The sequence below is a fragment of the Micropterus salmoides genome, unplaced genomic scaffold (assembly GCF_014851395.1).
Source record: "Micropterus salmoides isolate LMB-PRFRI ecotype aquatic unplaced genomic scaffold, ASM1485139v1 Ms_hic_scaffold_15, whole genome shotgun sequence".
NCBI lineage: Eukaryota > Metazoa > Chordata > Actinopteri > Centrarchiformes > Centrarchidae > Micropterus > Micropterus salmoides.
In genome coordinates this window covers 15,063,747-15,088,699 of record NW_024040596.1, presented here as the reverse complement: position 1 = coordinate 15,088,699, position 24,953 = coordinate 15,063,747, and the positions used below count along the sequence as shown (strand labels likewise).

The window sequence follows — 24,953 nt, the reverse complement described above, 5'->3', positions numbered from 1 at the left end:
TAAAAGTGGCATAATGGATAATGAACTGACCCACTGACTTCTGGCTAGTTCAACAACTAGTTCATTCAACCAATCATGTGTAATCCATTAAGGAATGAGGAAATACAATTATTTTACACATGACAGATAACACACACTGCTCTCATAAAAGGCAGTCTGTAAACACTCAGTCTGTTCCCAGAGTTGAATACTATTGCTGAAAATGGTGCATACTAATATTGTTTTGTAATGTTAAGTGTTGCAGGTGGAAATATGAATGGGCTAAAAAATTGTAAATACTATAAATATACAGTATATATCTAATGTGTGTGTGTATCTTTATATAACCTACTTGATAGACTTATCAGAATATGTTGAACACTGACCAGCATCTACCTCAACATCTAGTTCAACATACTTTACATGTAGGCCTATTCATGTATTTGTCTGCCGGCTGCTTCAACTGCGTGGAGACACCATACAGTCTATGGTGGAGACGAACGTCGCAACGTTTACATCAGCCAATAGGAACGCTGGATTTCTGCCTGATCTACACCCAATCAGGACACGACTTTCTCCGTAAACGCCAAAACACCATCCTGCAAATAATGCTAACGTGATTAGCTGAGGTGTCTTTAATCTAGCTAACAAGTAAAAACATTGACAGCTAAGTATGTGGCGCGGGTAAAGAGAGAGTATTAAATTAAATGTGCAGATAAACAACTGTGTTTTAAAATTAGCTTATGAGAAATTACTAACGCTAACTAACTTAGCTCAAATTATGGAGCAGAGGTGCTGCAGTGCTTTTCACCTGGAAACAACTTAAGAGGTAACCTAAGTTAATTTAATTGAACTTAATTTGAGCTGTACATATTGTGGGTGAATTTATCCTTTACATTTTTTACTTACTTATTTTTTACTACATCTTTTCTAAGCATAGAAGCAGTGGGCAGGCATGGCAAGGTGCCAGGAGACCAACCCCAGTTCTGAGGCCAGTACATTAACGTTACCAAGGACAATGGCAGAAGTAAGTGATTAAACCCAGATTTGTCAAAGCAACTTTGTGATTGTTACTGAAGTTATCACCATGGGTTTATGCAGAAGTTTCTAGCCATCGTTGGCCAACACATGTTGCCTGTGGTCGAGTAAACCAGTGGTTCTCAAAGTGTGATCTTAGGTGGTTACAGGAAGTCCCAAAAAGGGGAAAATTTTATTTTCACTATAATTCCAATCATAATGACCCTTTTACTCTGCTTCGATCTTCCAGTCTATAAACGTCTCATCCATATGTTTATGGTGTATTGCATGCTAGGCTTCTGACGCTGCCGTCGCTCTGTCTCTTGCTCCTTCTGATTCCTCCCTTGCTCCTCTCCACTGGAGGAACCTCCCGAGGCTGTCTCCACTCTCTGCCCAGTCTTGCGTTTGGCACCGCGGCTACCTGAAGGGGCTGAACTGTCCTCCTTCTCTGTCTCCACACTGTCACTCTCCCCCTTTGCCTGTGTGCTGTCTCCGTCCTCTATTTCATCCTCTTCCTCCTTGTCATCATCAACATCAACTTAAATATTGCTGTCTAACCTGTTGAAAGTATGGTATCTGAGTGCTACAATGCTAGTGTGATGTGAAAAAATGGATGAATATGTTGAATGTATGAATTTGTGCTTTGTCAGGTCCGTTGACAAGATGACAAACAAACAACTTAATATTTGTTTTCTAAACGGTTTGGATTGATCAGGGCTATACTATGCTACCTTGTTTCAGAGTAAAAAGTAACTCACTAGCAATCTCCTTTTTTGTTCTGTCCCTGTAGAAATATGAAGTAGTATTTTGCTAGATTTTTGGATGCCCACAGACGGCTACAATAATGACAGTGGAAGTCAGCAACTCAGTGGCTCTCTGCTGCAGACAGATTGAAAAGTGAGAGTAAAGATAAAATCTGCTTTTCATTCCAAAAGTAAAAAAAAAAAAATTAGTCTGAGCTCGCGCCGGTAAATTACAGAATCCCGTGCGAGATGTAATCCTTTTGAGTGGCCGTTTTATTTGTCCAGAAGCTCCGCCGCCAGTGTTATCGTTGCATAGTTTGTCTACCACACCAGCTCCCTCTGTTCAACCCAAACTCACGGACTAACCAGTCAGAGAACCAATGCCTGGTTATACATTTTTAACTAAGAATTGTGCCTTACCTTTGCTAGCCTTCATCTCAACTACCAGTCATGCTTTGAATGCTAATATTAATGTTACTGTTACCTGTATACCTGTTTCAGGTCTGCTCCGTGGACTGGATGTCAGACGCTGAAGCCTTGCTGTCACGCTGTTATGGTAGGATAGTATTGTTTTATAGTAGACTTTGGACACATTCTGTCTTTTTCTCTGGCCTGTTTCTACTTCATCCTTCGCTATTTTCTCTCTCTTCGTCCATTTTGTCATATCGTCTTCACTTGTCCCCAGCGTAAGCACGTTGTGCAACAGTAATAATCGCCAGTGCGCAACAGTGTGCTGTAGTTATATAGATTTAACGAAGCATTAAATCAAATTCTTTTCAGCAATGCTTTTTAGTAATCGAGTTACTTGAGTTTCTCAATTAATCGTTTCAGCCCTACTTGAGACTATACAGTATGTTCTTTTCTGTTGTGAAGAGATGCTTTGCAAGTGGTCTACGGTATCTGACAAACCATAATTAAATGGACATTTGGCTTAATTTGCTTTGACTGCAAATTGTGCCAGCATAAATTTTCACAGATCAATGTTTTTCCCTGGTTCAGAATGGGCCTTTGGGGGGTGACTTCGCTTGATCTGTATGCGTACAGTAAAGGCAATGAGTTAACTTATGACCGAATTCTTTGCATTTTCTAGTTATTTCTGACCATTTGATAAACAAAATAAATCCACAAGCTGGCGGAGTAACAAGCATAAATTTGTGTATTAATAAATATTATAACATTAAATAAAAAGTCTAATGTTAGTATAATACTAAGATATATATAGTGCCCAGAGAACCTGATGTGGAGAGGACAGGGAAGAGTACTGGCAGCTTGGTAGCAGTCTGAGTCAAATGTATAATGCAACTGCAAAACTGTCTGCTTCTTTCTGAGATCGCTTTTTCCAACAAATTTGTTAATTTCTCAACAACAGTTTGTCGGACTTAGCAACAATAACTAAGGGGGGCGGGAAGTCTGTCTAACATCGATTGTATATAAGAAGGGAAGCAAGCCTGATGTAAGACATAAGTAAGTTAGCTTACAATGTTAACTGCCCTGTCAGATACAGTAATGTTCAGAACAGTAAATAACTTTGCGCCTCTATAACGAGAGACAGGTGCGTCAGAGGGGGACAGGAGAGTCAAAGGTAGCAAAGAAAAAAATATACAGTAATTTTATAACTTTGCCCGCTGTTATTAACCAATAATATCAGCTAAGCTAATTGTTCATTTATGGAGACCAGAGGCAGCACAGTAGGCTAGATTTAAGGTAGGCTAAAGTCAGCAGGATAAAAAAGTATCTGCAGCGGTGTTGTTAGACTGTATAGATATATTGTTAAAAATATTCTGATTAGCATGCAACAAGAAATGTGTAAATAACAAATGAAAGTGCTTTGATAAAAGTTAATGTGCACTTATTTATTTATTTAACTTAAGTTAAAAAAAATCACACTACTAATTATAAAATGACCCCAAAACGTGCACACACCAGTCAGTAACTTTAACAACTTCTTGACACAGTTTCTTTTTGGTCAAGTTTTCCATTCTCTTATATTTTTAGATTTTCAATTGTCACCTGCCACCTGAATTTCCCTTTTACATAAATAAAATCATTTCCACCATAAATTATTGCAGGAAAGGAAATTGTTGCAGAAAATTTCACCAGAATGCAGGAAATTAAGTGTTTAATGATCAAAATTTTCTGAGGGAAGACCCCCAGACCCCCCAAGTCATATATTTCATCATTTGATTGTTTTCTATAAGTAATGCTAAAATATCTTCTTGTCTTGTTCTCGTGAGACCAATATCATGTATCATCTCCTTTCGTGAGCTCAGTATATCGTCACACCCCTAATCTGAGCCATTATGTCCCCACCGCTTTTCAACACAAAGTGATGCCCTTGCGTGCCCGTATCTTTCTCTTGTTGCAGTACACAATTGCAAGTTATCTATACAAACATGTAAGCTAAACAGACCCCTCTGACACCCTCTCTGTGTGTTTATCTGCTTGCGTATCTTTCTCACCTTTTTTACCCCTGACCGGTTTGCATACCTGGTATCATATGAAACAAAGCTCATAAAGTCATGTTGAGTAGCTACATCAGAATATATAGTTACTATATGACATGTCTGACTCTATGACAATGAATCTTAACTTCTGTGCAGAATCCTCACTGCAGGAAAATTTGACAGAAACAGAGGATGTGACATAACAGTTTTGGAGAGAGTTTATAAAATGAAGAAAAAAAAAGAATTTTATTTTATTTTATTTTCACGAGATGGTTTCTACTTCAAAGTTGCTAAAGTCAGTTAGATTGACATCCGTTGTTTCACACACTTCATTTCATTTTACATAATTTACTATGTAATGTGTACTTTTTAATATTGTAGGTTGGACTTGAGACAAAGGACCTGATCAAGGCATTCTGGCATAGACTCCAGCAGCCTGTGACCCTGGAAAAAAAAGCATGTGTGCAGAAAATGAATGAAACAATAACAAAATTCCCAAAGGACGTGTTGCCAATCCAGTGTTGTGTGCAGTGTGCTGCTGTTCTATACAAAACTGAGAAAACAGGTTTTGAATAAACCAATATACACACAGAGGCACGCCCAAATTGCACACACTAAATAGTCCTAAGTCTGTATCGAAACTGTTCAGACAGGCATATTTCTCAATATCAATGACATGTAACCTGACACAAGCTGTATAATACATGGGCACATGCCATGTATTCACAACAAGTAACTTTGCACTTAATTAAAATACCTGCACGAGTTCTGTATTGTCTTTCAACCCATAAGGAAGCAGTCACACACATTAAGACACTGCTGCAATTCAGCATTATAGTCATGCACATTTATTACGTTTACTCTGGATGACTCAAACAGCCATGCATGACTCAATCCATCTCTGTTTTGTGCAGATACAGTTGTGTGTGAGATGAATATATGCAAAAAACAGCCACAAATGTGCAGAAAAAAATCTGCTGAATTGAAACAACAGATAGATTAAAGAACTGCTTCGCTGATTTCTATTTTCTAAGTGAAAGAATTACAACCTCTCATGGTTCTTTATCATCATTTTGACTTTCTTTGTGTGTCTTCCATAATGTGTCTATTTTATTGTAATGTCTGCATGAAGATGTACAATAATCTACCTTCATTATAACCAATCTGTGTTTGACCCATGGTGAGTGCAAAAATAACTGAAATGATCTGTGAAAAGAATTAGGTTAATTAGGTTAACACACAGCACAATTACCGTGATGTGAAGAGTCAAGCCATTTTATATACATAAATCCAAATTGCAGTGATGGAGAAAAAATGTCAAATATTTTGATGATTTGTAATGTGATAATGCTTTAAAAAAAAAAAGTCATCAACAATTTGCAAATCACAATACATTGGGTTTTTTCTGTGTACATATTACTCCACAGACAACATATCCTTACTTCCAGAACTGAATCAGTATTAGTGTAGAATAATTATACTTTCCCCCCTTAAAAGATAGTCATTTGCCATCAAGTCACCCACTCTCCGTAAACCCTCCTGAAGGAGTACCGCAGAATCACAGCTGACTTTTAAATCCTTTTCTTACGACCTACAGTATCTTTACAGACATGCAGCTATCTTTCTGCCAGGGTTCCTGTGTCTCCTGCTGTTGTCTCCTTTTCTTGTTTGACCCAGTTTTAAAAAAACTGCTTAAAACAGTTAACACGGAAATCTCAAAAATTATTAATTAATGATAGATTTAACTACAGCAAAACATCACATCACAAACATTTTGCGAATGTGGAATGATGAGGAATAGTTGTAAGTGCAGTGATTATATATTGAGGTAATAAGCGAGCAAGAATGATGTACATTCCCTTTATTTTACTTATTTAACAAACAAACCTTTATTTTTAAGCAAGAATTGCAGTGTCATTGATCATGGAAAAATCAGTTTTGATTAACAAAACCCAAACCTCAGACTTAGATTTCCAAGCTCACAATTTATTGAAATGTTATACTTGACTTCAGACTAACATAAAGACTATTGCTTCAGTTCTTGTTATAAACTGGTAATAATAAATGTCTAGTCTTTATGTATTTCCTTTGCTTCATCCTGATGGCAACAAATATAACTTTGTAATGTTCATAGACTGGTTGTGATACACATTTCTGGTCTGGTAAACTACGCAGCTGACAGACATGATTGTAGATTTAATTCTGAAACTGTGTGGCAGTTCTAGTGAATGGCCCTATCATTTCTTGCTAGTTCATCACTTCTAAATATTCTCTAACATCACTTACAGCAGCTAACGCTGCTCGTTGCTAAATTAGCCACAAAGCTAATGCCATGTTTATCAGTGGAAGACCGCTTAAAGAGCACTTATACTATAGTATTCGCATTCTAAAATATATCTGCGAGCACTTGTCTGTAGTTACAGTCGGCGTGTCGGAAATGATTAAACCACAGCAGACATGTAAATAAATGTGAGCTGAACAAGAGTATAACATGGCTTCCTGCCAGACAAAGTTATCTAACATTAGCTCCTTTTTCAAATGTGAAATGTATAGTTGCGAGTACTGGCTGTAGACAGTCATGTAGTATTAGATGCATTCAACAGCAGGTCACTGTATCGTAAACGGCATGTTTTAGAGCCAGATGGTTGAGAAGTGGTTTCTCGAGTGCTGGTAAAGAGATAAACTAGATGTGAATATGCTACAAATAAACATGCTTATTCTCTCTCTGTTTACATATGGCTGAAAAAGTTGCACCTTCTAGCAGTAAATATTTATTGATGTGTTTTGTTTACATGTTCAGTTGTTGAGACTGTAATCTATTTTGTTAACATAATCCATTTAGGAAAAGGTATAGCCACATACAGAACAGCTTTCAATATTGGCCTGCTCTAAGTGGAGTTTATACTGTCCAAATAATTTTCAAAGTCAAAATATCGGCTCATAAATTAGCTAATTTTCACTTTAATATCAGCATTGTTATCGGCCCCCAAAAACCCATATCGGTCGGGCTCTAGTAGTCTAATAGTTTTGTTAATGTATGGATCAATGTAATTTCTACTCAAATTTGTATACTTTGTGTCACTAATTCACATTAAATTCATCACTAAGCTTGGACTGTAGCTTTATGATTGAACAGCAACTCTGAACAAGTACAGTAGCAGCCACCCGTTGCACTGTTTTAACCTTGAAGGATACATTGCTTCAGAAACCATAGAAATGGCAATAGTGATTGTGCCCTTGATGTTTTAAAGTGTGATGTTCATCATAAAAAAGAGTTTCTTACCCACAAATGCACTCTGGGCCCTTTTGCAGTCTAAGAAAAATCAAAAAACAAAACCAAAAACATCCGCAAGGATAGAGGGGGGCAGCACAGAGCGTAGAAGATGACACTTCAAAACAGCATTCAACAAACTTAAATACAGTTTTCAGTGTTTATTACATCGCCAACAGTATGACAGCCCCTGGACAACATTCATGAAAGTAATTATCTCAATAAAGCCTAGGTACAAAAACAATCCAGTGCCTCTTCTTCGTGGACATTTGCCTCTTGGCACTACTGTGCTGAGACAATGCGCAAGATAGTTCTTTACAGGAATATTCCCCGTTGCCAACCATAATTAATTGCTTTACAGTCTTCGAGGCCATAATGCTCATCAGTTATTAATTAGAAATTCATTTCACTGAATAAATAATGCTCATGATTGATGATGAAACTTGTAATTAGGTTCTTGGAGTAATGCACAGGGGAGAAAGCCTTTACATTTGAATCCAGGCTATTAAATACTGCTCATTTAAGGGACCGCTATACCTCTTGTCATAAACCCGGGCTGCCATGGTAGAATCTGGATTCAGGAAGCAGGAACATAAGTTGTTATACATATAGGTGATGTTAGACTACCTGCCCCAACAACAGCTCGTGATCCTTAATGCCACTGAGCTCTTTTGTTCTATAAAATGAACCATTCATTCCCAAAGCGTAAGATTCAAAACAGCAGCCCACAGTGTTTTCACCAAAGGCAAAACAGATTAGGTTTTTACTAATCTGTTGCCTTTCAAACATATAGTGCGGTTGCTATGTTACAAAGACCTCATGGGCCCTTCCAGGCATCATATAGCCTACAGTCTTTTTAAATGACAAGAGAGAACTGTGAAAACTCCAGCCATCTATGGCTCACTATTGATTTTACACAGAAGACCCAACCATTGTTGATAGCCTGTTTGATATATTTTCTTTCAACCACCAGTCCCTTTGGAGTTTTGTGGAAAATAAACCAGTCAATATACACCTATTAGGATTTCTTGATCTGAGCTCATAAACCTATGGTGCAGAGTGTTTCAGATGCTCATTGCATCATAATAGCAGAGAGACCAAAAGCTATTACTTTTGGAGGATGAATGATCAACAATTTAATGGCTTTCTGTAATATTGTGCTTTCAGGCCAATTAACATGACTGACCAGCACTAGAGAGGAAGGTGCACCATGATGCCCCTCAACAAAAAGACTGAAGAAAACAGCAGCTGATGACGGTGTAGCCTCATCAAGCAAGAATACTAGTGCGGGTCCTTTTCACCTGTCATCACGGGTGAGAATGAGCAGTGATAATACCCTCACTCTGCCCCCCCTTTTGCTAACCAGTATCTGCCCTATTAGCAATTTATAATGGAGATCAAGAAGTAGTCTATGGAGAATGAAGACAACTGTCTGCTCCCCTTCCTAATTGGCTTTATGTTCTCTTTCTGATAAATGGCTCACAACTACTATAAAGTCCTGTGGATTTTATTGCCCTAATAGGACTCAGTAACTGGATTTACTAACAGATAGCGGGTCAAAAAGGACATAGAGAGCAAAAATGTTAATTAATATCAATAATGGCCAATTATTAGTTTGACAGAGGGATCCAAGCTAGCTGTGTGCTCTAATGACTCTGAGCTAACTTGAAGGGAAACACTGGCAAATTAGCATAACTGTGTATGCGCACTCCATGGAGGTGCCCAGCAAACATCTGTTATGTTAGAAATTCAAATAGAATTCCTATTAGTAACCCTGGCTGTGGTTGCATAATCAGTCATTCTTCTCTGGCCATTTTTGAGGCACTAACAATGCCCCTGTGACTGGTGGAACTCCTCCCTCTGGGCTTTCCAATCAAATTTGGCCCCATGTGGACCAGGTCCTAACAACAGACGAGGCAATGTGGACTTATAAGGGGAGCTTTGTGCTCTGACAGGAGCTCAATCTATCCACCCATGACACACGACTGAAGAAAGGAAAACTGTTATTTATTTGAATACAGCCGATACTAGTTAAGGAATTAATGTTGAAATATAGTTTTCTGACCTGCTGGGATGCAGCTACTTATTTGTACCCACATGCAAAGTGTTTTTGGAGGCATTTTGTTTTTTATGCAGTTGTTTGCAAGTTGTACTTAAGCCATGAATTCTACATCAGTACTGAATGAATATATAATATTAAAGAAGATGGTAAACGGGTTTATTAATTCTGAGGTTATCTGAAGACAGCAGCTGCTGTAGGATATTGAAAACAGAAAATATTCTGCTAAGGAATTGATTTTCTATTTGGAGCAAGTAATGTAAGCTCTCTGTACCTTATGGGAATTACTGCATACCACTGTATGGACGCTAGCGGGCATCTCACATTTGTTGTTGAAGAAGCACTTTCTTAGTAATCAATGGCTGCTGTTATTCAGAATAAATGCACTCAAAGACAAAAAATATGAGCATCAAAGGTCTTTCCTTGATATTTGTATGCAATGACACAAAATCCCACCCCTACACTCTACACAGATATGCGGGAAAATGATGGGATAACAAAGGCTGGACATTTTCATGGGCTATATTCTTCAGTCTGCAGCCTCAACAATACAATTCAATAGCATTGTTAGGTTTGTGAACATTATTAACACATCTAAAACATATTTTCATTGTTATGTTCCGGGAAATACAGTGTGCACACTTTTTAACGCGACATGTATCATTGCAAGATGTAAATTACTCAACTTCCCTTTTCCCCCCCAGGAAATAATAATTACTTAAAAACACCTTAGATTAGTTTTTTCTAGTGACTTCAGCTCAAGTCAGTTGTGTATCTTGGTTTACCCTACTGTGCTGTAGTTTGTCTGCTTCTCGTTAATGCGCTCCTATATTTCAGTGTGAGCTAATGCTACCCAAAATGTATGGGTTGTATTGTTTTTTGTTTTTTTGTCTTTGTCAGCCACTGTGGCAGCTGCATGTGTGAGAAAATTACTTATAATTTCATGTGTAAACACTTGCTGTATATTGTTGGGATATTTCCATCTAACCTGAAATTCCCAGCCTGCTTGACAAGTGTCAGAAACGTATATTGTGCTCAGTTTAATGTCACTGCATTATTTCTTAAAGTGATATTACCCCACCCTATCTGCAAAATAGTGTGAGACTGCTGTCGACTTACAACTCGGTGTGACCTTCTCTGTTATAATCTGAGCATGTAATTCCCTCTAGTGTAATGTCATGTTTGATCAGAGGAGCTACTAGTGTCCTGATCTCAGCCGTGCACAGCAGGAGGTGTGGTGAGTCAAATGGACAACCAGAGGTTCCCCTTAAGGGCAAAATTGATGTTGTCTGCATATTCTTCCCTCACTGCGGTTGGCTTTGTTGGAGGATTTAGTATTTTAGATTCTGAAGCCAGTGTAGTATTTGAAAGCAATTAAGTGTCATGATTGTGACTGATTTTTTAATTTGCACTAACAAGGATGGGTCTACATGAAATCACAATTTAAATTAGTCTTCAGAGGAATACATTTGAAAACTCTTGAGCTTTTAAGTTTATTAATTTATTTATTTGGTTATAGACCTTTTGTGTTTTTTTCATATGTGAATTAATAACTATGTCCTGAATTATTATTTGTTTGTTAATAAAAAACAACATATGTTTGGTGCACAGTGCTGCATCCAACAGATTTGGGTACAGTATACATGACTGGGCGACTTCATGGTTATATATATGAAATAGCTTCAGCTTTACGCTCCTCTCCATTCCACGGCCTCCGGTGTATAAATTTAGTTGATGGTTTTCGTTTCTCTTTTTTAATTCATTGCAGTCGGATTCCTCTTTGATGCAGTTCTGTTGTCCCCCAAACAATTGAAGTGGAGACAATGGAGGCATAATGATAGATCCGTGTACCCACCATCTGTAAGAGCAGCTGCTCCCTTGCATCTGTACAATATGCTGGAGCGGGGAGCCTCAGTAATCTGCATAATAAGGAGAGGGCTTATCTCAGTCTAGTTAATAATCACAAGCAATCGATGCACTTCATTCCCTCACTCTTGACTGATGAAGAAGGCAGCAAAGTTTTGGTATGTTTGCTGTATCCTCAAGATAGGCAGGGGTCATGGCATAATGCCAAGCTGTTGATTTTGCCTGGAGCTACAGATTTAGCCTGCACTCTATTTCATCTTTTCATGAATACCATAATTACAGCAGGACACTCTGAGTTATCATACTGCTTCTCCCCTCCTCACTGCCTTGTAGGGTTTATAGCCTGTGTAGCAATGTTTGAACCTCATCAGAATTGGCTGTATGACTCAAAAGTCTGTGATAAACCCATAGCTGGCGCAGTGTAGAAGATTGGCCCCGTAAAACACCAAAAAAATTAATTGGAAATGTAACCTCCTGTCTGAAATACCTTCTTAGACACAACTGCCTCTGTGCGTGTGGCCACAACAGAGCTGTAGTCAGTTGTTTTCTGCAGGGAATCACATCTCAGCTCAAGGAAACATTTATCTCTGAAATGAGAGTAGTTTTTTTATGGCCACAAACTGGTTTGTTTGTTTGACTTTAGACGTATCAACCAATTATCATTTCAATTATCAACCACCTGATGTGGGTTGGGAGTGCCAAAATATGGCCATGAAATATAATACTTTTAATTGGGATAAGTGATTTATAAAGAACTGATTTGACTTCAAACATTTACAATACTTAATCATACATTTGCTGAACTTTGATTGAACTTTGAAAGTCAATGTTTGGCTTAAATACTTGTTGACAGTCTGGGAGTACACAATCTATCCATTGAATTGCCTTTTTGTTTTTTATCCATACATGACATTGAACGTTTCGTCATGCTATTTAATAAATGCCTCTGGGGTTTGTGAATCAGTATATTATTATTTTTCTTAAACAAACCCCAATTTATTATACTTGGTAATGGCTCCTAAGCAGACGCTAAATTGATTGGGTAGAAAGTATACTATAATATTGATCAAAAATGTCTCCCTTTGGTATTCTCTTGTTAAATATGCTCATTAAATCAAGTCTATTTAATACTCTGCAATGTGAAAGTAGAATTTCTTTGTTTAGTAGAATGTTCTTTGTTTAAAATACTGTAGGAGCAAGTTCCATCTTAGAAGAGACACAGTGCTGTTTGAGAAAAGCATATTACATATATTTTAACAGAGGCATTTTAATTTGTGGTGAAAGTGATCATTTACAATCATTAGATCCTATTTGTTTAAATATTAGTTACATAAATGAAATCCAACACTTTTTTAAATCTTACACACACTATATGAATTAATGGATTTTCATCTAGCCAGGAATATTCTTTGTATTAAAAACTGCCATCCACTTCCCATGGTTCCTGAACCTCCTAATTAAGCATGCATGATGTTTCTCTCCCAGCTGCTAGGCTTCTGAAATACACTTGGCAGGTGTATTGAGCCCCCCAGTGAGGCCCGAGCATCAGAGTGGTATACATAGAAGTGCAGGTGTGACATGTTAGGAGGAGTCCAGGTGCTTATTGAGTTATCAGAGGCAACCACTGCTCGTTTGATTTATCATCTGGGGTTTAGAGTTGCCATATCTGAGCGGCAATATATCAGACAACAAAATAAAATGTTCAGAAAATTACCCGCTGGAGCGCTGCAGTCGTGATAACTTACATCTAGCACACTGTCGGATGTAGTGTGGCACCTACTGACACTCCATGTGAAAAATAGACAATGCTTATTGAACCTGTATAGTGACAACACACACTAAATCATGAATGCAAAGCCTTTAGCCAAGCCAAAGATTCACCTTGAATTCACCCTTTAAGTGTTATGATTTGACACTGATTTGTGGTTTATGGTTTGTTTGTCTGCACTTGAACAAAGTGACGGCAGTACTACACTGGGACACAGGTCTCACTGAAAGTGCATTAAGACCAATAAAGATATGTTTGAACTAGGGCTGTGCAATTAATTGAATTATATTTTCATGATTTTGGCTTCCAACGATTATGAAAACAAGAACATTGAGATAAAGTGATTATTGTGCCGCATTCCGTTTCGCAATGACACTCCCGATTTGCCAAACTGACTTTTCTTCTACTGATAGTTTACTTAACAAAGCACATAATATTTATACTTGTTTATGCCGTTCCCAACGTTGGCTGGTCAACCTGGGGAAACACTGTGTTGCTGAGATGCCATATAAAGTTAATAATGTTGGATTACTATTTATTACTGGATTTTGGAGGCAGTGCATATATAATTTTTTTTTTTAATGAAGCATTCTGTTTTTAAAGTTCAGTAAATGCACAATGTTTCAAAGTCACTGAGTAATCGTGTTAAATTATCTGGATCTCAATATTGACCTAAATTATTGTGATTATGATTTTTGGCATAATTGAGCAGCCCTAGTTATAACATCTCATAATCTTCCTCTGTTAGAACTATGTTTTAGCTTGTCTCATCATACTACGTGCTCTTTGACATGAATGCCATGCTTACCTCTGCATTCTTGAGAGTCTTAAACTCTGAATGAGCCAGCTAGTCTCCATGAGCACATAAAAGGTACCCAGATTTATGGAGAGGTTTTTTATCCTAGACTCAAGAACCGTCTGATAAACAAGCACTCTTTGCTTGAGGCTAAATAATACTCTTTGAGGTCCTGATTTATAATGCTGTGAAGGACCCATTTGCGGTTCAGCTCTGAGGCACGCACCTCTGTGATTGGTCATCCGTGAGCTCAAAATTTGTGCTCAGATCTACAGCTCATGAGCTTGTGGATTTCTAAATGGACAAATGCATAAGTGATGGTAGGTTTTTTTATCCAGAGTTAATAGATGAAGAGAAATGAACTTTTCAAAGATGTAAAAGACTCTTATTTAACAAAATTTCCACCAATGCCCACTGATTGAAGCTAAAACTGGGGCAGCGAGCAGCCAATCCAATATTCCCGGCTTTTAAAATGGGAACTCATTGGGGTATTGGTTCACTACATGGACTCGTAAGAGATCTGAATAAAGAGAAATCCTGCGATGTTTTACCCTCACCTTCTCTATAATAAATCAGATGCACATTGCAAACGCCTAAATTTATCTCAAATTGCCTTGGTTGACAGAGGAAAGTACACGTTTCCAGTGAAAGGGACAGATGCTTAGAAATACTAATTGTAGTTTGCCCTTTTTCAAATATCTCATATTCAGCTATGTTTTCTATAACTTGAAATATAATAGACAGCTAGTATTTTTATACTATCCGCAGTCTGAATGTGATATTTGTTAATTGATTGAGCAGTAAACTCCTGTTAAATAAATTCAAGTTATGTTGCAAGCATTGGTGACATGCACAGGTTCATGTGTTTTACAAGTTTTTGGTACTTGACAGAAAGTTCTGTAGCTTGGGTATTAACGAGTTAATGAACAACTAATGATAGCATCAAGCTGCATTAATGAAATTAAATCACAGATAATTTATCTCAAGTGGGTCACCTATAAAGAGCCATAGAAGACGATCAGGTCCAATAAAGATTTCATTCATAATATATTATGGTTTTTTGTACTAACATTAAACATAGTCTCTCTAAAGACGAGCCTCTGCTGTTACAAGTGTAATGTGCATTCTAAGCCTTGTTTTGAATAGTAAAAGATCTGGCAGTTTTTAAGCTGAGGCCAACCTATATTTATCACAGTCCTCTCATGTTGCAGCCGATACATCAGACTCTCAGTTTACAGACCTTGACTTTAAAACCTCTCACCTCTCTGAGATATATTTATCCTCATATCAAATGTCACCAACATATCTTCCCTCTTTAACCTGCCTCGTTTAGCTGCAGTTGTTTAATGAAGTTCAACACCTGAGAAAAACCACTAACTTTGCAATTTTAATTGTTTGGTGGTTAATAGAAATTAGACGCCTAGCCATTGTGGTTCAAATACATGTATTTTAAGCCTTGTCTTTTATTTGATGCTTATGGGGTTGTGAGAAGGCCGTGACATTGTTGGGTCATATTTTGACACATTAATTGGACAAAGCGTTTTTCATCACAGCTGTTGGGAAATTAACAGGAGATTGAAAGCCCCTTATGTCTCGTAATTACTGTTTCATGTTGTGTAGCCTCACTTAGGAACAGCAGCGCTCTCTGATAAATGGGCAGTAAAAACAATAATAGAGCAACTACAATACAAAAAGAGTTGAGAGGGAAACGTCAAAAGTTGAGGTGAGAAGAAAGCAATTCTATTTACAGTCAGTTACAAATTAATACAAAGTGATATCTTTATACCCCATCCAATCCAGTAGTAAGTCAGAATAGAATTACATGGTGAACTCTCCTGTGACCACAATCACGTTATTTACAAATTTTTGGCAGCTAGCAGGATGCTTAGCAAAGGAAATGTTCCGCCCAGTGTGTTTCAGGCCATGTTCCAGAGAGGGGGGGCTGCATTCAAAACAAACCGCTGTCCCTGATATCAGCTGGTTAATCCTCTCCTTTTAGTGGCTTTATTGGTTCATTCAAGAGGGTCTGTTGACATTCCCCCTGCCCTGTTAAAAGGCGACTGCATCTCAAGTGAAATCTGGAGTGTTCTTTACACAGGCGGGGAGCCCCATGTGGCTCCTGCCTCCCAGTGGGCCTGTGATTTTCCTGCTTTAAGTGTCTACTGTCAACACTAATTTGTCCCACTCCTCCTCCACCCCCTCCAGAGGGGGACACTCTCCTAAAGTTTTAATAAAAGATCAGCTATAACTCCCTGTTTTCTGGGGGTGAGACAAGAGCTTTTAAAGCCACAGAGGCAGTAAGATGCCAGGTAATGATTACAAGGCTTGAACAGAAGCAGTTACCAATACCACATGCTGTGTTACACAGCACACTGAACATGTGTGCTGCAGCTGCAGGGCTAAAGTCTCTAGTCTCAGCGTTAAAGTATTGAAAATGAAATCAAAGTTATAGTCTTTCTTTTTTGTAAGCTTATAGGACTACACTGTGATTTTGACAACATGAAAAATTAAGTTATGGTTTAAAAACCTGAATGTTGTGTGTCAGTTGTTCTGTTTGTTCTTCCAAAAAAAACCTCTAGTCTCAATCTCCTGCCTCTAAAATAGAGGAATGATTTTATTGCATAGTGTGCTAAAATATGGATACAACTAATGTTTGATTCACTTAAAATGATCAAAGAAACCAATTCTCAAATTATGTTTGTGCAAAGGGTCTGTTTAAAAGTTACACTTTTTCATTTTATTTACCGTGTGACTGCACGTGTCTCTCGCCACTGTTTGTGGCCTAATACAAACTGAAAATGTGTTGTAGCCCTGTGAATCCCTTTATGCATTTTCATTTATCCAGTTTTTCCTCAGGACTAATAAGAGCAACATGATTACAAATAATACTTTCTGACATGTTTTGCTTGAATACCATTTCAGAGCTCGACAAAGTAAATTGCTCCATTTCATTTGTCTGCCTTTGAAGTCTAAAGGAAAATCAATGAAAAAGGTAATTTCTCTCCTGCCATTTAACCAAAGTCCCATCTACCTGAATGATAGGTCCCCTGGAAAGGAGTCAGGAGACTTTCTTTTCAATTATCCCTGACTTGTTTACATACTGTTTTGTTCACTGGGCTAGATTTTAACATACAAATCTCATATGGTTTTGGGTGTTATTGAGAAAGCTTAATACAATTTCACTTCTAAGGTAGGCAAGAAGCATGTAGGAAATTGTTCAATATCTCAGTCGAAGCCCAATTTTCACTGCATTGTTTTGTCGCCCAGTGTATTGTATGGTTATGGTAATGTAATATGCATAATTCATACACCTAGGGTCCCCTCCTCATTTTTGATTCTGCTGTCCTGCCTGTTCATCTGAAGCTGAATTAATGCTACATTGTCCATTAGGCGGCCATAACACAGGGCAATGCTGTCACACACTGTGGATGAACTGAAATTCCCTTGAGGCAAATGTTATTCTTCATTTTTCCATTTTTGTATAAAGGCTTTACAGGAATTGCTTTACAAAACACCACATTTCTTATTTTGGCTCAAGACTGATGTTTTAGACGGTGAGATAATAATTCTCCGTAGTAATAGGAAAGGCCATTTTCACGAGGAACTGAAAGTATGTTTTTCGTACCACCCAGATATAGAGTTGTGTGTCGCTTTATCCTAACTATAATTAAGCCGTTGCTATTCTCAGGTTGATCAGTGGCTGTGAGAGCACAAAGAGAGAGCTTTAGATGTGGCTTGTTATCTTCTCCGGGGTTCATTTAGAGAGCCCCAGACTGCTGCAGTTGTGACCTTCATAAGGCACTGTCTCCCTGCTGGGAACACACACACATGCATGCACATACACCAAGCACACCCACTCCACAGCCGGCACTCATTGGGTCATGATGGGGCTAAGCAGCCCCATTACAGCATGCTCATCCAGGCTGGGAACACGGGCACAAAGCGTAGAGATGGACTCTAGCCAAGAGGTTTTGGGCCCGTGGTTTCTAGCTCCACAGCCCAAGTGTACGGTGCTTACAGCTGCAGGAAGGAGTGTTATAGTAAATTAATGTTCTTCTTTGTATGCTATATCTGTGTCATCTTTTCCTCATGATACCATTCTTGTGATGTTTTGGGCTGAGCTCAGTGTATTATAAATCCATTTTTTGGACATGCTGTGGTCAGTTTAATGATCATTATGTGGCTCAGATGGAAAAACAAGGGAATAAGGTGAATCAATGATCGATTTTACAACGTGACTTGATTCATGGATAGTGCTGTGATAAATGGCCATCTTATCGAGCTTGAGGGAAACCGTTGTGAAATAAATTTGTATGTTGTGAGAGAGAACTCTTAAGATAGGCCTTTTGGCTTTGCTTTCAGTGTTTCATTAGTTGATCAGTCTTAATAACCCCTAAGAGAACATACTGTGGTAGCTAAATGGCTACAGCATAGTTAACTTTACAGTGTAAAGGTAACTATGAAACATTTCAGATATTCGTTTTGGTACTGCTGCTGTGCCCTCAAAAATCTCTTGAGATCCACATTTAAAATCCCACAGCACCACATCACCCAGTGTTTTTTTCGCTTTTTTCCCTTTTTATTGAAATAGTCAAATGAGATACAGAGTTGCCTTTCTCATTGTGGTGTGCATCTTCTGTGCCGGCTCTGTAAGAACACGAGCATGTATAATATCAAGCAGAGGATCTGTCTTTGATTCTGGCTGATGGGAGGGCAAACCTCACCTAAAGGTACTGAAGCAAAGAAATAATGGTATACTACACTGCTTGTGAAAAGCAATAGGAGAACGGAGGGGGGTTCACATTAAAAGTGTCTCTCTAGGTAGCTGACATGACGCGACTAGTCAGACGTAAATAATGACAGACGGAAACTATCATGAGGTCTGTGAAGCATCCGCGTGCTGCCATCATTTTCTGTCTAACCTTGCATTGCCAGCAGCTCACCAGCTCTGGAGATCATTTAAAAAGCAGACTAACGATGCTGCCAGACCTAACACCAGTCACAAGGATTTGCGTGAGTTTAGATCAGCTAAATAGATTTTCATTTCAGCCATAGGTGATGATTCCCACATAGTGACGTTTGCATTGATTTCCTAGCATTTAAATTCATCTATAATTTTCAGTAAGTCAGGTAAAATATATTTTTAATGACATAATTTGAAAGGGTTTTCCCAAGCTGTTTTAATGAGAAGTGCGCGTGTGCTGCCTTTCTGTTACATGTATGTTTGCCAAACTACTGCTGATGAGGAAAATAGGGTTCATTTTTCTCTTTAAGTGGATATGTCACTTTTTGAGTGAGGGTAAAATGATGATACAAGAGGACTAAAAGTTAATATCAATTCATTGAATGACCTGGCGCTTCCACGGGTTGGCTTTTTAATTATATTCTGTTCACATGACATACAGTTGCTTTACTACCTGTAAATCAAATTTAAATCAGGTACCACGAAGGGTGCAATTGAGAAAGATGGGCCTAATTCTAAACTGTTTATTTTTGCATTGCATTGCAAAGTCATTTAGTTTGGGCAGAAGGCTTTTCTTGACACTGATGCAACGACCCACGACATGTCTAAAATAACATTCCTGTAATTGCTCTATGCCTGTAATACCTTTTATAGTGTTTTTATATTTCTGATTATGTCATTAATTTCTAGTCAGCCGGTAAGCACATGGCCATATTTCATGCAGAGCATACGTACGCAGTATGTTGCATTTAAGTGATATGAAAAATAATTTGAATATCTGCATAGACTCTCATTTATTGTCCCAGCTCACTGGTTCCTTATACAGGATAATAACAATGCAAAACAAGAGCCCATTCTGCTTTATAATTAAAATCATCTTTGGGGACATGCTTTGCTCTGCACACAAAATTTGAAACTTAAAAAATGGCATAGTAATATATTTGCATAATATAACAATGAGTCCCACTCAACAAATGTATTAGTCTAGATTCTGAAAAAGCCATGGCAAAGCAACTTGCATACTATAATTGGCATCTTGTGGTTTGCTTTCCTGAGGAGAAAGTGAATTTTACATGCTTTTATAATAAATAGCATATTTAAGCACCCAGGAAATCACTGCAAGACATCCATCCTACATCGTTTCATTTATTCTAGTGTGTTTAATTAAAGCTCGGAAACTACATGCAATTTGTGTCTGAACAGTGTCTAATGCCTGAGACTGGTTATTAGATATTAAATTGATGCATAATTCAGGCAATTAAGAAAGTAATCACACAAAGTAATGTAATGGAAGTTAATTATTACTGCATAAGCAAACAGTTCATCAATGCTAGTTAACGCTGTGACTGCATCCCTAATATGCTCACCAAGCACGGAAATTCCTCTCCCTCAATGTTTTGATGTGCTGATTAAACACTGTAGAAGCAGATTAGTGGAAAAAAGAAGCAGGGCCCTCTCACCTCTGCTGTTCCTGAGCGACGGGGTTCAGTGTGTTGTCGCAGCGTGGGGGCTGGGGGGGTTGGGGGCTTCTTGCCCAGCCCCTCTTCAGGCGCCAAAAATGATGAGGAAGGTTGTTACAGTGCAGCCAAGTCCATTCTACACTCATGTCACAGGTAGCGTGACTGCAATGTCCCTTTCTACCCCCCACACCACCACCCCACCCACCCCACTCTCAACATTTTACATCAAGTTTTTACCATATGTCTTTCTTTCTCACATTCTTGTTTTTGCACACCATACACTCAATGTATGCACAGGTTAAAATAACAGGAACACCTGACAAAATCTTTCTAACTATCTGTTGTAAAAGGGCTCTGATTTTACTCACCAAAGTCAGTTTACTCGTCATGAAAGATGCTACTTGAAAACAGCTTTATAATGTCTTCTGTGGCTCTGGAGGAGCTTCGTAAAGTCTGTGAAAAATAACTCATGATGTCATCAAGATTATCTCACTTTAAAAAATGTAGACTACAAATTCATAACACAAAGCCAGCTTTTTACACTGGAGGGCCGGAGTTTGAAAGACGCCACCATTCACCAGGAAGAGAGGCTCTAATAAAAGATGCTGTGGAGATGCATTATGGGAAGTGTCGGATCCAGAGGTTTTGGAACTACGGACTAAAATCTTATCTATCTATCTATCTATCTATCTATCTATCTATCTATCTATCTATCTATCTATCTATCTATCTATCTATCTATCTATCTATCTATCTATCTATCTATCTATCTATCTATCTATCTATCTATCTATCTATCTATCTATCTATCTATCTATCTATCTATCTATCTATTGTGCTGCTTGAGAAATATACAATGTAACCTTGTGTACCTGTCGTTTTACTTGTGCAGAAAAAAGCTCCGTGACAACACTGCGCTTTCCCTTGTCGGTTCAGAGACCCAAAATCACATAAAACCAACAATTGGGCAGCCAGACACGCACACTCTCTCTCTCTTTCAAAGACATCCGATAAAACAAGACCTTCCAGCCTCGGGTTGTTTTCCTGAGTAAACATGCGTGTCACAGTTGACCTTTCCCGGGGTCAGGCTGCTTTTATATTGGCTGACATGTTTCCAACTTAATAGAACTGTTTAGTGGAGATCCCCTGGGCCCCTATATTTATTAAGCTGCAATGAGTTGCATCTGTCTGGTTGAATCAAGAGGAGCAATCAGCCGAGGTCAGACACATAGTAACAGAGAAATATAGACATATAGCTACGCACCCACACATGCTTAATATGGGCACACACACGCACAAAGATGCAGGTGTGTGGAGCTTTGCAGCTCATGCACAAAAGTAAACTGCGTGTCAGGGCAGCATGTGGTCTAGTGTGACACTCTTTTGTCTTGTTTTGTAAGCAGTTTACTGAGGTGTATTGATTTATCTTTGTTCAGCCGTTGTACAACATCCCATAATGCTGGTCATTTTCTTAGACTGATTTTAAGCCCCTGTCTGGTAATCAGGGATAATTGTCAATTATCACAAGGAACCATCAGATCAATTACTGCAAAATCAATGCAGCCACTTGGCTTGTACTGCCTCTTTTCTTCCAGCAGAACTACCACCTGGAATGGTAAAAAGAAGCGTAATATTAAAGATATATGGAAGTGCATTGCGTTCACCAAAGAAAAAAGAAAATTAGACACCTTATTTCATAATTATGAGATCGGGATCTCATAATTATGAGTAAAGTTAAGGAGTCATCAGTTATTGCTGACCTAAGCTACTGGAAAAGTGAACAAGGATTGTGCTTTTGGATTTAATATTCTTTTATTTCCTTCTCTGTATGAGACACAGGGAAATATTGACACTTAGTATAGATGGCATTAATATTAGTATGCAAACATAGTGCAGGTATCTCAAGTCATTGGGATTGTTCAGGTGAGAAGCCCAGTCTGACCTTCTGGAAGTCGCTCTCTTCCTGCAGGAGCAGGTAAACCAGTAAGGGTTGCTTCATGGGTATAAATTTATGCATTTGAAATGCAATCAGGCTGGCTTCGTGGTATCCCACAGAACTATCAGGTACCTGCTCAAAATCCTAGATCCTCAAGAAGTACAGCTGAGGCTACGGTAGGGGTGCAACAAATAATCGACGTAGTCGTCAAAAATCGATTATTGAATTCGTTGCCAACTAATTTAATAATAGTTTAGTTCATGACGTCATCGGGCCGTTGCGACACCGTCAGCTTAATGGAGTGAAGTGATGTGAACAGTAAAACAACACAAGATCCGCTTTGTTAATGGCGCTGAGAGTAGCAAATAATTATGATACACAACGGTCCTGTTTATTTTCCAGGTGTACCCTAACTTTACAATCATAAACGATGCATCGTTCAACGTTTACAGCTGGACAGCGTGTTGCTGCGGAGTGCACAAGATTAGACAAGACAAGTTAATACTTTCTAAAGAAGAAGCAAAAAATTTTTGTTCTCCAGTTTATGCGTGAGGTGGCGGCTAATCCGTCCCAGACTATCTTAAATCCTAAATTAGTTTTGTTTTGTGAGGTGTTGACTTAGAAAAAACTATATAAATGTTGTGAAACTGTCTACTACAAAGTCGTTATTATTGGTCCAATCAAGTAAATTCGGCAATGTAATGCATTAAGTTATTCCTTTCTTTGTATATAAATATATGTCATCGTGCTCAGTACCGGTGCAACAGCTCTGTCACTAGACTGCAGATCAGCGCTGTGTTAGTGCTAAGACAGCGCTGCACACACTGCAAACAGAACAGTTATTTCTGACTGTGAACCTGTTTGGTCCATGAAAGGACTGGATTTCAGTTGCTGCAGCAGAAACATTCATTAAAAATATTTATTATTAAAAGTATTCATTTTATTGTCTTCACTGATTAGCACAGCCCTAAAACAACCTCAAGTTCAATTTAAAAGCTGATAGCTAAAAAAGAAGCATTGTGAAATTTTGCCATTCATAATCCGAATAGTCAATTATTCGTTTCAAAGATCGATAGATTAATGGACAGTCGTTAGTTGCAGCCCTAGGCGACGGAATTGTCTAAATGTAAAAAAAATGTGTGGGGGATAAATGTTAATAGTGAAATTTCTTTCCCAGATGGAGCTGCAGCAAGTTGCTACTTTTCAAGAGAAGGAAATTAAGCTTTACCTGTTTCCATGCAAAGTCAGCCGACTTCCAAATCTCCCAGACTGCCGGACACCGCCAGTGATTAGTTATAGTAAATTGTTGGGAATTGTCCTGAAATTGGCATATCATTGTTAATTTGTACCTGACAATATGTCTTAAATGTGTCTAAATGATTCCTATGGTTTCTTGAATTAATGATGTGTTCAGCTGGTGGATACACTTACCTGTGTTACATCTGTTCTGTATTTTTTTTTTATTTGTATTGAAAGTCATGGGACAAGTGTTCTTATCCTTGATTATTTAAGGAATGTGTTATATATGCTCACTGTGGGCTTTGTCAAAACAACAAGAATTACAACTTATGTGCTCAGAGCTTTTTGATATAACATTGAAACTCAAACACTCAATCTTGAAGATTATTATTACAGAAAACTGTTTTGAAGTTTGTGTTTTATTAACTGAATCCATGTTGAATACAAATACTGGCACCTAACACCAAAGTGAATTCACACAAGCTGCAATAAAGAACACATTTCTTAAATGGCACTTCAGTCAGTCAACATTAAAAGAAGTACAAAGTCAGTCAGTGCATTAAATTTTAATTAATCTTTTAATAACCAGTAACGGGGTTCGCCTTTACTATGACCGAAGTATTTAAAAAATGTAATCCATACATAAAATCTGGAGGTAAATGGGGTCATTGTGTGAAAATCAGTTAAACGTTAACCACAGAATTCAGTGCTGTTACTAAGTCAGCTCTCAAGTGATGTGATGTGCGGAGGCTACACATACCTTTGAAATCACCACAAAAAGGAAATTTCAACCATTGGGTTACACTGAAAACACTGAAACACATCAATGTTTCAGGGGCTGTGGCCGATCAAAGACATACTGAAAAGTGCACAAGTAGACAGTTTTGAATTAACATGATAGGCATTATACATACTCCTGTTCTCTGATGGAACGAACTACATCCTGGGAAATCAATCATCGTTTACAACGCAGCGTGTTATTTTCTGCCATACTGAATGAACACCTGGCAGAAGTCGACAAACTTAATGTGCCAGTCCTTCCAAATATGACTTCAATTTTTGTGACACAGATGATATCTGAGCCTGTCACAAATCTCAGCAACCTTCTGAGACCCACCTCATCTAATACTCATATGTACTTGTGTAGAAATTTGAGGGCTTGTTTCTCAGCTGGAGTCCTGTTGGTAAAGTTAAAGGTACTTTATATGTCACATACATGTAGTGAGATTCATTCTCTGCATTTAACCCATCCCTAAGGGAGCAGTGGGCAGCCACTGTACAGCGCCCGGGGAAATGCAGTGTCTGGTCAAATGACACTGACTGGAGAACCTACCTAACATGTTTTTGATGGTGGGGCAACAGGAGCACCCGGAGGAAACCCATGCAGACACAGGGAGAACATGCAAACTCCA

General features: G+C 38.3%; 1 long non-coding RNA gene across 4 annotated transcripts; it reads left to right on the top strand.

Moving 5' to 3' along the window:
* The first annotated feature begins 572 nt into the window (after positions 1–572).
* LOC119904117 lies at positions 573–23,539 on the top strand. Of its 4 annotated transcripts, XR_005444650.1 has the most exons (5): positions 573–808; positions 915–1,006; positions 2,241–2,295; positions 8,622–8,767; positions 23,480–23,539. It is a non-coding gene; the product is annotated as an uncharacterized LOC119904117 (long non-coding RNA). The 4 variants fall into 4 exon arrangements; XR_005444652.1 differs by lacking the exons at positions 8,622–8,767; positions 23,480–23,539 and adding an exon at positions 4,565–4,948 and having other exon boundaries at positions 578–808; XR_005444651.1 differs by lacking the exon at positions 8,622–8,767 and having other exon boundaries at positions 579–808.
* Positions 23,540–24,953: the final 1,414 nt, after the last annotated feature.